Source organism: Periplaneta americana, chromosome 9 (genome assembly GCF_040183065.1).
Source record: "Periplaneta americana isolate PAMFEO1 chromosome 9, P.americana_PAMFEO1_priV1, whole genome shotgun sequence".
Lineage (NCBI taxonomy): Eukaryota > Metazoa > Arthropoda > Insecta > Blattodea > Blattidae > Periplaneta > Periplaneta americana.
Genome location: NC_091125.1, coordinates 58,888,974 through 58,905,089, shown reverse-complemented (window position 1 = coordinate 58,905,089; position 16,116 = coordinate 58,888,974). Strand labels below are relative to the sequence as shown.

Sequence of the window (16,116 nt, the reverse complement as noted above, 5' to 3'; positions counted from 1 at the left end):
AGGGACCGTTGGCGGGCTTATGTGAGGGCGACAATGAACCTCTGGGTGCTCTAAAAGCCATTTGTGAGTAAGTATTGAAATCTACGGTGAAGTCTTTCTCAATTGACAGTAGTCTTTCATGGCTGATTCATATCTCTGATGAGTTTTGATTAATTTAAGCTTTGACAAATTTCTTTCGTAACTAGCAATTAAAACAGTGATCTTCAAAAAGTTTTTTTTTTTTTTTAATATCACAATGCAAAGTCTGGGTCTCTCGAGAGGAAAGCAACCAACGCAGGGAAAAAAATCCAGGTCTGTTGAAAAGAAATTATATTGGCCAAAAACATGGTCTCAGCAAGACGGTGATACTGAAGAAGAAAAAGACTGTTACTGGGAAGTGGTGCACAGAAACCTACTTGCTCCAGCAAATAGAAAACCTGGCAAATCATTTCTTTAATTGGCTAATGTTCTGAAGCTAAAAATGTGTCGTTAATTGCTTTGTACAGATTTTTTTTTTCAATTTTTAACTAAAAATTAGGCCTACATCATTCTTATGCACTTATCACAAAAATTTTTACAAATCATACGACTTCAGAAACTTGATTCATTACAGTTTAATTCTGCATCCAAATGTACAGTCTTAAAGAATTTACAAGAGTGGCGTGATTTGTAACAATTGTTGTGACAAGCGGTTAAGAAAAATGTAATTTGTAGTTAAAAATGAAAAAAAAAATAATCTGTACGAAGCAACTATGGAATTCACAACATATGTTTAGGTTTAGAATACTAGCCAATTAAAGAAATGATACTCCTGAATAGTTCATTCTTTATCTGTAATATTCTTTTACCCTTAAAACTAAATAATAATAGTATTTTATAAACAACTTCAAATTAGTGTAATTCTGAAAATATTGAGAATAGAAGCCATATTTGTATAACACTTTTTGCTCAAAATGTCTTTGGAAATATGCTCCGTAAGTAGGTACTGGTAATACCTAATGAAACATTCTGTACAATGAAATTTTTATTATAAAAATTATATTAGTTAAAATAACATTCAGTGCGTTTTTAGTAATTTTAAACCTTTGGAGGTAACTTCGAAAACATTGTAAGGAGGGTAACTTTATTTTTACATTACAGGCGTTGAAGTCTCCCACCTTCACGGACAATCGACATTAGTAGCATTATGACTATAAGTCCTACGTAGCCTACTTGCCGCCTTTACCCCCAATGATAGTTCTCCGGCACTCGTTTATGTTAGAGGCTGAGTAACCCCAAAGTCATAGTGCGGACGAAAGGAGAAAATCCATCATCCCTTCGGGAAAAGAACCAGCGACTTTTCGGCTTGCAGAGCAACTCCGTAACTAAGATTTATAGCGAGTTACATAAATATTTGTTTCATCTATTTTTAGACAGAGTAGCTTCTGGTGTTTCGTATCACAGTAATATGGCGTTAACTAATCTCATACGAAAATGTTGAACAGTTCCGAACATAATAACAATACCATGTTGCCATTAATTACATCATTTGAAATGTCTGTCATTTATGGTATCATTAAGATAGTAGTACTATTAAATGCTGATGAGCTTTCCTATTATGACATTATTTTCTCTCAAATAATCTCAAACTCATGCCTTACCCTAACGATGGAAGGAGGCGACTGAAACAATGTTTTAAAGTCAGATAAGGACGTTTAACTTTAAAATAATGAATTACTGCTAATTAAACATGAATTATTAAGCCACCGGCGTAGCTCAGTCGGCTAAGGCGCTTGCCAGCCGATCAGGAGTTGCGCTCGGGCGCGGGTTCAATTCCCGCTTGGGCTTATTAGCTGGTTGAGTTTCTTCTGAGATTTTCCCCAATCGTAAAGCAAATTTTAGATAATCTATGACGATTCCTCGCCCTCATCTCGCCAAATATCATCTCGCTATCACCAATTTCATCGACGCTAAATAGCCTCGTAGTTGATACAGCGTCGTTAAATAACCAAGTAAAAAAACAAGGATTAGGTATATCAGCCATAAACATGAAGTCATGTGATCACTACCATATCACAATCATAATTCTTCACAATTCGTTGATCCAAGTGAACACTTTCGATCTACAATTTAATGTCATCTGACAAGTGTATCATCACTTAATTCTTCACAATCTTTCGTCTACCATATGTCAAACATCCCAGAGTTGTTTTTCTTTTGAGACAATAGTTAAAAATTTGTAGGAGTAAAAAGTGACAACCCCATGACTAGAATGCCAGTCATTAGAATATAAATACTTATAGATGCCATTAGGAAAGTTCAGGATAACAGGCAAGGTTTGGAATTGAACGGGTTACATCAGCTTCTTGTCTATGCGGATGACGTGAATATGTTAGGAGAAAATACAAAAACGATTAGGGAAAACACGGAAATTTTACTTGAAGCAAGTAAAGCGATCGGTTTGGAAGTAAATCCCGAAAAGACTAAGTATATGATTATGTCTCGTGACCAGAATATTGTACGAAATGGAAATATAAAAATTGGAGATTTATCCTTCGAAGTGGTGGAAAAATTCAAATATCTTGGAGCAACAGTAACAAATATAAATGACACTCGGGAGGAAATTAAACGCAGAATAAATATGGGAAATGCTTGTTATTATTCGGTTGAGAAGCTCTTATCATCCAGTCTGCTGTCCAAAAATCTGAAAGTTAGAATTTATAAAACAGTTATATTACCGGTTCTTCTGTATGGTTGTGAAACTTGGACTCTCACTCTGAGAGAGGAACATAGGTTAAGGGTGTTTGAGAATAAGGTGCTTAGGAAAATATTTGGGGCTAAGCGGGATGAAGTTATAGGAGAATGGAGAAAGTTATACAACACAGAACTGCACGCATTGTATTCTTCACCGGACATAATTAAGAACATTAAATCCAGACGTTTGAGATGGGCAGGGCATGTAGCACGTATGGGCGAATCCAGAAATGCATATAGAGTGTTATTTGGGAGACCGGAGGGAAAAAGACCTTTAAGGAGGTCGAGACGTAGATGGGAGGATAATATTAAAATGGATTTGAGGGAGGTGGGATATGATGATAGAGACTGGATTAATCTTGCACAGGATAGGGACCGATGGCGGGCTTATGTGAGGGCGGCAATGAACCTTCGGGTTCCTTAAAAGCCATTTGTAAGTAAGTAAAGTAATAGAAAACGCAGAAAATATGAAAGATTGAAGAATGCTGGGTTTACAGTGCACAACACTATGAATGAATGGAAAGTGCTAAGCGTTTACAATAATGATACAATTTACAGAGAGTTCCTATGCAGACCGGTACTAGATAGGAATGTTCTGTCGACTTAAAGACGGCAGTGCGAAGCGCCTGGCTGGAAGAAGATAAGCGGTAAGGGGTGAAATGGGACTGGCCTCGGTAGAGAAGCGTACGACCGCTCGCAACCAGGCAACAGATTATGTTAGGTAAAGATTGGAGTGGGACTGGTCTGCATAGGAACTCTCTGTAGGCCTACATTCTAAACCTAATGTAAATAATGATACACTTGATTTCAAGATCATAACTACAATACTGATCATGATAATATTGTGCTAATAACATTAATGATTAGACCTATGGAAATCATTATTATTATTATTATTATTATTATTATTATTATTATTATTATTATTATTATTATACTAGAAAAGTAGGCCTACTGCATCTATATGTAATGAGACAAAGAATATTAATAGAAAAAACAATTGCATAAGTCGAATAGATTAAAATAAATAAAAACGCATACCAGACAATATAACTACATATCGTCGTTGATTTTATGAAACATCCTATGTGACTTCACAGAAAATAATTTCTCAGGAGGAAGAAAAAATTAATTAAAAATCAATCAATCAAAATAAAAAAATTCAATTTTAATCTACTTTATTTATTACAGAAGAAAATAATTAAAATATGTCTTCTTAAACCTATTGATTTTCCATCTCAAAAATTGTTTTTAGACTTTAATGTTCTTAAAATAAGACAAATTTATTAGGCCTATGTTTTATTAATAAAAATACACGAAAATCGAAATAATGTTGAATTGTATTTTCATAGTTATGAAACAAAATGTATGAATTCTTTAAGATTGTTTGAACCAAAATGCAACACTGCTACTGCATTTAATCATAGTAGTAATTTAGGCCCAAGAATATTTGTATAACAAATTTATATTTAAATATCCTAATCTTGTCAATTCTAATAGTTCTAGTATTAAATTTTAAAAGTTATGTATGGACTTTATATAAATTTAAATTTACGTAGTAGTCATAAGACAAATTGTATTATATACCCCTTAATTTCAATACAGGAATCCGTCCCTGAGCACCAGTTCTACTCTTTCAGAGGCGAACTAAAATTTTTCTGTTTATATTATAATTTATGTTACAATTATTAGCAAAATAAATAAATAGACGTGTCCTGATATAATTGCTTGTGTCTTTCCATCTTAATATCAATCCTGGAAAGACACAAGCAATTATATTAGGACACAAACGGCAAACCGACGCTGTAAAACACCTCGACATTTCCCCCGTTAAAGTAAGTACAGTGCATATCCCTTTCAGTTCTTCGGTAAAAAATCTTGGCATTCACATGGATAATAATCTCAACTGGGACATGCAAATCACAGAAACCTGCAGAAAAGTATATTCTATTATCCATGTGCTAAAAAGGATAAATGTTCATCTTGCCTCTTGCTTAAAAAAGTCCTTGTGCAGACGCTTGTATTTCCCTATTTTGACTATGCTGACATTTTACTGACTGACCTCTCCATCGACAACAAAACAAAACTTCAACGTGCTCATAATTTGTGTGTACGTTTTGTAAGCAATGTTAGTAAATATGATCATATTACTCCATCCCTGGAAACAATAGGTTGGCTTAAACTAGATAAGAGAAGAAATTTACATTCACTTCTCCTTCTCTTCGAAATCTTGAACTCTTCTATTCCTTCGTACCTGTCGTCTCGCTTCACTTACCTTTCTTCCCGCCACAATCTGAACACACGCTCTCGCCATGAAACAATACTAACAAAACCATCCCATCGCACCTCCTCATACTCATCCTCTTTCACAATAGCCCTGCCAAGACTCTGGAAGTCGTTACCTGCTAGCATCAGGGACTGTCGAAATAAAATTGAATTCAAACGCAAACTTACTAGGCACTTGGTCAGTAATTGAGAACTCGTTCAGACATGGTTTCTTATAAATAGTTCTCTTAATCTATCACAAAATATTTCAATATCCGGTAATTTCATCACTATAGAATTTTGTTATTGTAGGTTTAATTTGTAATTCAGTAAATACAAAAATATTCTTTGTTCTTAACTTCTATGATAAAATGTCTAGCTTTCATTAATCAGGTAATCTTGCCGTACTTTAATTTGTATTGTGATTGTAATTGTAAATTTAATATTAATTGTAATTTTATTGTTCATATTATAGTTGTAATCCCCTGGTAGAGGGGCAGAGAAGGCCTGACGGCCTTATCTCTACCAGATTAAATAAATAAATACTAGTAAATACTACTACTAGACATACCCTGATTCTCGATTGTGTCATTTATGTTAATCATATTCACCAATATTTTCTACCGAATTACTTCATATTATTATATAGGCCTATTGATTTTAATTAACTTTTTCTTCCTCCTGAAAAATTATTTTCTGTAAAATTACATAGGAGGTTCCTTAAAATTAACGACGATAAGTAAAATTTATTATGATATAACAGTGAAAAATGGAGAAAATATATTATGTCCTATCTGTCGTCAAACCGGCTATATATGCCTCACCATACCCCGTAAGACTCTGAAAACGTTGGAGCAAGGAAGGAAAAAAAATATGAATCCTTGAACCAAATAGAAGTTTTCGATACTGGTGTCTTCTATATACACATTTCCAGTAAGGAACTTTCTTGCATTACCCGTCCTCGAAGGAACGAGGATAACTGAATTCTGCATAACAACTTATACATTTTCTGCAGAGACACGAACTTTCTAATAGAATTAACTCCTAACTTCCTTCGTAGCTGTATGCATTGTACATAAACGATAGGGATTAAGTCTTCGCTACATCCCCATTAAGCAAAAGCGAAACTCGAGAACTGAGCACCTTACCAAAGACCTGGAAGGGTGGCACGGAGTAAAGGTAAAGACGTAATTCATGTCAGAACCCGTATAGAGTAAGAGAATGTGACACACTATTCTATGTGGATGACTGAAGAATAACTATTATGAAGAAAGAAATGTTATTGCTTTATTGTCAGCTCATGTATATTCCGTACTATGAAAGATTTTCTTTTCATTTTTGTTCATAGTTTAAAATTAAAATTCTGTAGCACTTGTTGTAAAGTTCAGTTCGTTTAGTTTGGCATAGAGTTTTTAGAAATATAAGAAAATATTCACTCTTCCACTTTTTCGCGTCGTTACCGTAACCTTTGGAAAAATATCTCGGGGAAATGGAGAGAGACGAAAAACGTGGTACAGTGTGTGGGCTCTGAATGAAGCAATGGCAGAGCTGTCCCTGCCATCTGAATGTAGAGTTTTGCCTTTTCTTCCAACACAGGCTTGAAAAATCACAAACACAGTTAAAACCACAGATATTAAATACAAAGTATAGCCTATCGATGACTAGGAAGTGATACCTCGTATCTACAAAAAATGGTTAGGTTCTATTTAGTTTAACTACATTATTATTATGATGACAAAATTTGACATTTTGTCCTCGAGCAGAAAATCCTGCAATATAGATTGTAGAAACATGCATAAAAAGCTTTTCTATTTTAAAAAAAATTATGGGAGATTATTTTGGACAGAAATGGATTTCTGAAATTTCTTGAGGAGGCAGAATAAGGAACAATGTGATAAGAGAAAAATTGAATGTTCAAAATTCAGTAACAGATTTCATAACAAACGGCTAACATTGTATGGACACGTGAAAAGGATGACCGAGGATAAATTTCTAAAGAAAATACTGAAATGGGCTCCACCAAATAAGAAAGGAAGGGATAGATTACATGGAAGGATGAAATTTTCAGCCGCATGCGACAGACTGGAAGGTGGGGATTGGAATGACAGGAAACTTTGAAGAAAAGCGACAGTGCATTAAATGAGCGCAGGAAGATAGAGTATTAACATTGCAAAATCTGCTTAATAAGTAATGAATGGAAACGATAACTTTTATCAGTGACATATTCATACATGTAAAACAATAAAAATTACAGAAATCTTGTATCATCGTTGCCATTACCACTAATTACTACAATAACAATGACCAACACTTCGGCGTACAATATAAGTTGTTATTCTATGTAATAGTTCAACTTCCTTTGCTGACCTTTGGATGCGAATAAATGTCAGTTTCTTACACCTTTTTCACATATTTATACCGTTTCTCTTACTGTAATTAATGTTATTATTTGTGGCACATTTTAGTCGTTATTTCTTCAATCTCGCAGTCTTTGCCTCATAAGTCATAACTTATCTTAGAAATCTCAATTCCGTCACTCCATTTCTTTCTGTCACTTACTGTAAGCGTACAACATTCTGTTGAAGCAGCCAATAATTTATATCATTTTACAATGTTGTCTTTCTTCTTTATGTTGTTTGTTTTTTGAGCGAGACAAGATATTGAATTTATGCAGTTTTACCCCATCATTTAAAAGCTACGCTATATGAAATCACCAAATATCAAATAAATGTAAATACTGTATATCTCAGTTATTACGTGAAAACTTGCAATCCTCTATCTTCTTTAAGTTGTAGCGGTTATGAAAACATGTTCAAAAAGCTAGTTTACGGACACGCGGATATAGGTAAGGTCTTCCGGCTAAAGGTACACGTATAGTTTATGTAGATAGAATTCAAGGTTGGAAATTTATACAAGTTAGCAAGGTCTACAGGGCCTTGACTGCAGAGTGGAGACTGGGCGTTGGCGTCTAACAGGATCTGGGTCAAAATCTATTATTGTTATCGATAATGCTGCCAGTATTCTTCAGAAGTTCATTAGTAGAAGGGTCATTTTCACTCTTTACAACTCTAAAATCGTATGTACAAATTCAATTTTTAGAAATCCTTCGTAAAGTGCAGTACGTCTAAAGCTGCATCTACACGGTTCAACTATCCATGCGCATGCGCATGCAAATTGGGAAGGATATTTTAAAAACACAACTTCAAAACGCACGTTCAAGTAAGACGCGTGCGGATTGAGTCTACATGGTGCGCCGTGTTAATCGTCATCTTTAATAAATATTAACTATCAATCCAATGCTTAGGCTTACGTGATTCTCAAAGTCGTGTTTAACCACTTCCCTGATCAACCCGAGTTAACTCGAGTTGCTAACTTGTGTCAAAATTTATTAACCCGAGTTAACTCGTTTGAGTCCCATTTTCGCTGCTAAGGATTATATCCCGAATATGTACGTTTCCATTCTTTCATTAACCTTTTTCTCACTAGATGGCTACAGAAGTTAGTGATATTGCTATATCTGGTGGTGTTTTTTATACTCCTTCCTTGCGAGTGGAATTCTATGCTCATATAGCATTCAAACACAGTAGTGAGTAGATGCTAGTTAGTTTTTGCGGTTTCTGTTTGTGTTTAGTGTTTTTAGTGCTGTTTTGTGTAAAGATGGATCAAGTTAGTGATTCCGAAACTTTTGATCAGGAATATATTCCTGTAGAAGATTAGGAAATGAAACATCGGTATCAGAAGACAAAGTTACAGGCCAACAAACAAATTCAGATCAGTTGATGTCGTGTCTTTTTGGCAGTGGTTTGAATAGAAGACATCTGGCACCATTTCTTCTGCACCTCAGAGGTCCCCATTCCCTGAAATTTTAACACTGTTTCTGATAACGATAATTCTCAATTTTTTAAATTATTTTTTAATAATGACCTCATCAACATTATATTCGAGGAGACGATTCGGCATGCTAATAAGTGTTCACAGAATGCTGAAAATAATTCGTGGCGGCCTACTACAGACTCTAAAATACAAGAACTTTTGGGCATAGTGATACTGCAGAACATTATTTACAAACCTGAAGAACAGATGTACTAGTACAAATATTCAATGACTGCTACATCATTCTTCCCAAAACGCTCTCATATAGGAGAGCAGATACTACTGTCCGGAATGTAATTTGCCACTGTGCGTAATACCCTGCTTTCGAGTCTATCACACGACAAACAACATTTAACGCCTTGATAACAGCACTGGTATTGTACCTCATAAATTAATCCATAAAAGAAACATAAGTTGGTAAATAGTTCAGGAGAAAATCAAAGTGAGACAACTACCAGAGCTGGAATCAAGGTGCACGAGATAACTCGGGATAATAATTCAGGTATGAATGTATGTCTATTTCATAGTGATTTTTGAAGTATGTAAGAAAATTAGTGATGTACAGTGATTCTGCAATATTAAATGACTTCTTTACGAAAATAAAAAATATGAAACTTTTTTTTTTCACAAAACTGGTAAAATATATGGTAAGGGAAGAGGTTAAACACTACATAGATACTCCTTCTTGCGATAATATTCAATAAAGCTGATCGTACTTGCCGCCATATTCAGCTTAAAAGGTCCAACGTCACTAAACAAAACAATTTTTAGTTTACTCGCGGCCACTTAGAACAATCAACTGCTCACTACACATACTACCGTTGAACGAAATAACGCACAAGACACCCATGGATATGGGTAGCTTTCAGTTGTTGCATGTACTATCATTTTTAGTGCAAAAAGGCATGCGCTATTGAATACGTTTCGTGCACTATTGCATGCGTTGCTTCCATGCGTAAAGTTGAAAGAAAAGTTGAATCGTGTAGATGCACTTCAAAAGCCGTGCTTCATCTTCTAGTTCAGTTACTTTTCAATATCCATCAAAGAGACAGACTGATCACATGGATAAAGAGGCAGTCGGGCAGGTTTACTCTAGATATATTAGTTTCCCCCGGCTATTTATAACTAATAATTCTCCTAGTAACATCGAAATGTAATATAGTCTGTCATATAGAAATAAAATGGGAAATTATTCAGAAGAAAAACTATGAATTTTAGGGAAAATATAACACACATTGTTCAATTCAGCAACTCAATTATGTATAAAATACAAATTACTGCTAATGAAATTAAATACTCTTTTTTCAGTTCTCTTTTAACCTTTTCTGTTACAGGTCTTGCAAACAATGCCTGTAGAGAATGGAAAGATTCGTTGAACAAATACATAGATATCGACACATTTGTGTGCCTCTCCTAGCCCGGGGAAAGTAAATACTCTCAAAACATGATAATATTCTTCCTTTCCTATTCTGCTTAACCCCCTCTCTTTATCCAACCTAAACTCACTGCGGGTAGGAAGGGGAGATTCATTTTATCGTATACTAAACATTTCACATCTATGAGGGCCTGCCTAGTCACAGATAGGCCTATATTATTATGAGAAATAACGAACACACGTACAATACATACAAGTGTCATATAATGGATTTTGTAATCTTTTATATATTTAGTATTTATTGCTACCGACATACAATACAAAATAAATTACATATTATTGACGTAGCGCACACCAATTTGTGCAAGCTCGTGTTCGGGACTATAAATAACTGTTTTGTACTAAATTGAACATAACAAAGTTTCAATAAAAGTACACCACCAATACAATAATTATTATTACAGAATAGGGATATATTATCAAGATAAAAGAAGAGAATCAAATCAAAAATAGAATATATATTGGAATGAATAAATAGATTGAAATTAAGAAAAAATAAGAAAAGAAAAAGGGAATGAATACTTAATTTTTTCTTAAATTTGTTAGACTCAAAATAACCTAGGTCAGGATTTATTATTGTATAACCTTGGCCCGTGACTCTGGCTATGATTTATTCCAGTGGTTGTGTAACATTTAGGTTCAGCTAAAGGAAATGTCAAATTTCTTCTGGTAAGATAAACATGTTGTTCTTCTTTATACTCTTAGTAGGTTATTTTACGATGCTTTATCAACATCTTAGGTTATTTAGCGTCTGAATGAAATGAAGGTGATAATGCCGGTGAAATGAGTCCGGGGTCCAGCACCGAGAGTTACCCAGCATTTGCTCATATTGGGTTGAGGGAAAATTCTGGAAAAAACCTCAACCAGATAAATTGTCCCGACCGGGAATCGAACCCGGGCCACCTGCTTTCGCGGCCAGACGCTCTAGCCGTTACTCCATGGGTGTGGACCTTCTTTATATTTCAGGCGAATTTTATGATAATATTTTAATAATGTATATTTATATATTTGTTCAATTTGGAAAACATTGAAATCGGAATAAATCAAATTTGTTTGATAATCAATTAACTTGTTTAAGCAAATTTTAATTATTCGCTTTTGAAGCAATATGAGCGGAGAAAGTGTAAATTTTGTTGCTTCTTCCCTTCCGATTATACCATACTGCATGACAGATTGAACCAAACCTAAATAAATTAATCCCAGAATGTTCGTAGGAATGTAAGACCGAAGAGTTACAAATTTGTAAATTGTTTTACGAAGGTGGGAAACACCTTAAATCCTGGTCAATAATAATTCCTAAGTAGTTCCTTCAGAATAGGATATTTACAATCATCATTAATTGAACAATCAGCATTATGAATTATTACATTTAATTTATTACAAGATTTTAATTGTTGTAAGCCACTTGCGTTTAAGGAAAATGAGATCAAAGTATTCTTGGAAACATTTAGAGTCGACGGCAATTCGGAAGGCAGTAGTCTGCTAGCGTTTGCGTTGAGAGAGACAGATAGAGAGAGCAAGGCAGAGTACAACATTGCCACATCGTATTTCATGCGCACGTGCAATATAAATAGCGCAGGAGAAAATTTAAATTATCAAAAGACAATAATGACCTTAACCGTTGATTACTGTAAGCATGACACCAAACAAACACTCTTTCCTTCACTAACAATATTCTTTGCACGCTTCTCAATCTCACACCACATGCTTCTGCAGTCGTTTCTTGCGCGTTGGCAACGTTGCAGCCAGCATCAAGATGGCCTGCAGCATTCTGCTCGTCAACGTTTTTAAAATAATTGTACAACTTAAACACTGTTTTCCGCGCCTGCCTATGCAATATTTGTCTTTTACAATCTCTTCTTCCATTTATTTATCTTACACACACACACAGTAAATGTTAGTTTTACTTATTCAATGTATTGAAACACTCACACGTGAACAAACGAACTCGGGGAGTACTTGTTACTGACTGATTCCGATTGGTTCTACTGTACAAGCTTGTGACGTCACATACCAGAAATGCTGCGGCGCATATAGCAGCTGACCGCCTTCCGAAATGCCGTCTAGTCTAGTGAAACAAAATTGCTATCTAACCATTTTAATAACATTTATACCATTATTTGCATTTTCGTATATACTACTCCAGGATGAGCCACTAAAATTTACAATAATTGTCATCATCAGGCTTAGGATCCGAGACAACTTAAGAATGAAGTGGAGTTAATAGTGCAACGGAGTACAGATGGAGTAAAGTGTCGCGTGGAGTTTTGTTTACTTGTGCCTTCGTGTACAATCCGGTTCGTGACCAGAGGTACAGTATTCTTCCGTCTCTTCCTACGAAACGAACTCAGGCTATCACAGTGTATTTTCAATTCATAATGAACAGTTCTTTTTCGAACTAGTTGCAAGTATATACGTGGTTGTTCATTGTAACGCTAACGCCTTCAACGTCACCAAGGGACATGAAAACTTGTGAGGTAGTATCCTACTTCATTTTCCACCGTCACTAGATAGTACTATTAACAATAGAATATAACGAAGCACATTGACGTCGTTGTTTACATTCACAGTATGTCTGTCTACTATGTTCAAGGAACTCATAGTCAAGTTGTGCGTACATTGGTTACTGAATGTCCCGGATTCTAAGCCTGGTCATCAGCATTTGAATACAAAATGCCACCAGTGATTTTTCTACGTATTTGCATTCTGGCGCATATGATTCGTCACACAGCATGCTCACATAATTACTGGTACAATCACCAAATTTCAAGAATTTTACATTTTATGGTGGAGTCCGTGAATTACAAGTCTTGTCACAACGTGCCACAACTCTAGATCTTCACTTGTCCATCTTCTATTGATTCATGATATCAGTGACGTTTAAATTAGGTTGATTTCTCTTCTGTATTTGTTTTAAGTCCTGTCGAAAAGTTCTTAAGGTAAGCGTTCACTGCATCGTATAGCACTCATCGGACGAATCGCACGGATCGGAAAAATACAATCTTTGCTGTATTTGTTATGTAACCGCGTTCATTACATCGTATCGCACGCATCGGCTCTCGGTAAATCCGTCCACGTTTCTCTCATGAGCAACTTTTCCGATGCGTGCGATCAAGGCCTTCTTCAATAAATCAACTTTTATTGCCTAACTGTTACTGTTATGTTGTGCCATGTTCAGTGTCGCGCCAAAATGGCAGACGGAAAACTTATTTCCCTTGTAGAAAACTGCGAGGAATTATATGATTTGAAGCATTCTCATTACAGTAATCAAGTCGTTTCGTATATATATTATGTAACCAATATCTCTTTCGTTTCTTCCTCTTCAATTAAGAATCGTGAAACAATTACAAATTCTTATTCGCTAACACTCATGATTAATAGACCTAACCTCAAAACTCCTCTGTTTTCAGCAATGTTAGTATCGTACGTCATATGTTTTAAACAGCTGATAGAGAATTCGATGAGATAATGAAGTAGAGCCGTTACAGTGAACGCACTGCACTTAAAATATCCGTTGCGTGCGATTCGTACGAGGAGTGTGATACGATGTAGTGAACGCTTACCTTTATACGTCAAAGTTTATACAGCGTGTTTCAGAATTCAACCGAAGAAATTTATCTGGACATGAGGGGTTGTCAACAAGCAATTTGAGATAGGGAATCCAGGATCTCCGACGAGAAATATCTGTACTATCAGTTGTTAAAATTGTTTACATCGTAATCGAGTATTAAAATGAAGTAGGGATATTCGGACCTTATTAGGGATTGGATGAAACCCAAATGTTAAGAACTTCAACAATGTGTTGAAAGTTTAGCTTTTACAGAATCTGTGAAATTGCCGGCAGATAATGAGACAGTATGCCACTGTACTGCTTTTTCTTTCTCCCCTATTTATTTTCGTCATTGTTCCTATTTTATCGGCATGAAGGTGTGGTGTAATGGACAACGCGTCAGATCTCAGGCAAGAAGTTGGTACGTTCGAATCCCACCATTGTAGGTTTTTTATCCCAATGTGTTTTATTTTATTGTTGAGATTTCTGAATTCTTTCTTTTCTAAACAATCGAAATACGTATTGTAGTATTTATTTATCATGTTTCGGCAACAGTATAGACCTACTATACAGCAATGGTATTCAATATATGGTACGCGTACCCGTGCGCGGTTCTCCCAAGCGATACGAATGCCACTGATTACGTATGTAAAAATGCTGACATATTCATTTCATTATACTTATTGATAATAATTATTGCATTATATTATAGTTTCTTTTGCAATATCAACTCTTGTTTTTCTTGCTTGAATAATATTATACGTAAATCATTACTATTAGTATTGTATCTATAACTACTGTACAATAATAATAATAATAATAATAATAATAATAATAATAATAATAATAATAATAATTTATTTAGTACATCAATCATAGTCTTTCGTTAATTGTTGTATAATTGCAAAGCAGTTTGGGGGTGCAAAAATATATTTTGGGAGTACGCTAGCAAAAAATATTGAATACCACTGCTAGCCATTGGTTCAGTACAGTTCACTTGACATAAAGTCAATCGTATTGGTCTTCTATGGGCTTCAGCTCAGATATTTGTTAGAAACGCGCTGGAATTTTTTTGCAAAGGCGATAAGTTCATGGCCTTTTTTGTATTTTGTGTTATTACGAGTATTTTCATGCATTTTTGTTCCATTTCAATATTCCAGTTGCATGAACTTCGTAACTTGTTCAGAGTAATGAATATGCATTTCTCAAACTACATCCTTCTTTCATAGTTAAAAACAATATATGAAGGGTCAAGGGAAAAAAAACGTCGATGTCCACTTTTGACATTTTTTTTTTGGATAAGTAGCACATTCTGTTGTTTTTCAGAGGTACTACGAGTCTGTCGATTCACCACGCGCTAATAAGCAACGTAGTCCTTGTAAAACAAATTTTAAGATACGTACTGCGGGTAAAGAACAGGCGATGTCAACACGTTAAAACGTCATTTTCAGCTTATTATGGACATCGACGTTTCTTTCCCCTCACTCTTCATATTGTCATTATTACATACATTACATAACAACTACAGTTAGCTTTTTAGGGTCATATTCATAGACATTTTTAGCGCGGGCTTCCGGTGGATGATCAGCGTTTTTCCTATTCATACAGCAGTGTTAGCGATAGGATATGATTTGAATTCTGTACTAGTAACTAGTGCATAGCCGGGGCTAGCTTAGTACGCTCGTAGCGCGTGCTGCGAAATGTCTATGAATAGCATCCTTAATGTTACAATATAAGTTTAAAGTTACAAAACAAGTTTAAAAATAAAGTGTCTTCTGAAGTTGAACTTAACTGAAAGAAACCATCTACAGTGTTTACCGATTGTGATACAGAAACATAGCATTCATCCGACATTTTTCCAAATGTACCGCTATGCCACGCGCAGGATCAATCAGCGGCGTACTGGCCCAAAATATATTTCACGCCATTACGTGCAAGTTTGAACTAGCAGACTCCAAGTTCCCTATATCAAAATACTTACCTAGGACCCCTCCCAAAACCTCTTAAATTTTTTCGGTTGAATTCTGAAACACCCGGTATATCAGCTCTGATAGTGCTGTCTCTAATAGACCTATCTAGTTTTAAATTACCGGTATTTAGTAATTTTATGTCAGAAACTTTTAAGTTAAATTTGTATTAATAAATTAAATAAAAGAGTAAATGATTTACATATCTCAGAATGATATAAATGATATTTTTGATGAAGTAAATATTTATGATAAGATTTGTCAATACAATAAAACAATGGGAATTATTATTAACAGAAATTGAAACCTTTCCT

The 16,116-nt window shown here is 35.0% G+C and overlaps 1 protein-coding gene across 3 annotated transcripts in view; it reads left to right on the top strand.

The window, feature by feature from the left end:
* LOC138705964 (protein dimmed-like) overlaps positions 1–16,116 on the top strand; it is a 330,385-nt gene that overhangs the window by 288,699 nt on the left and 25,570 nt on the right. The gene's annotated exons all lie outside the window — the stretch shown is intronic.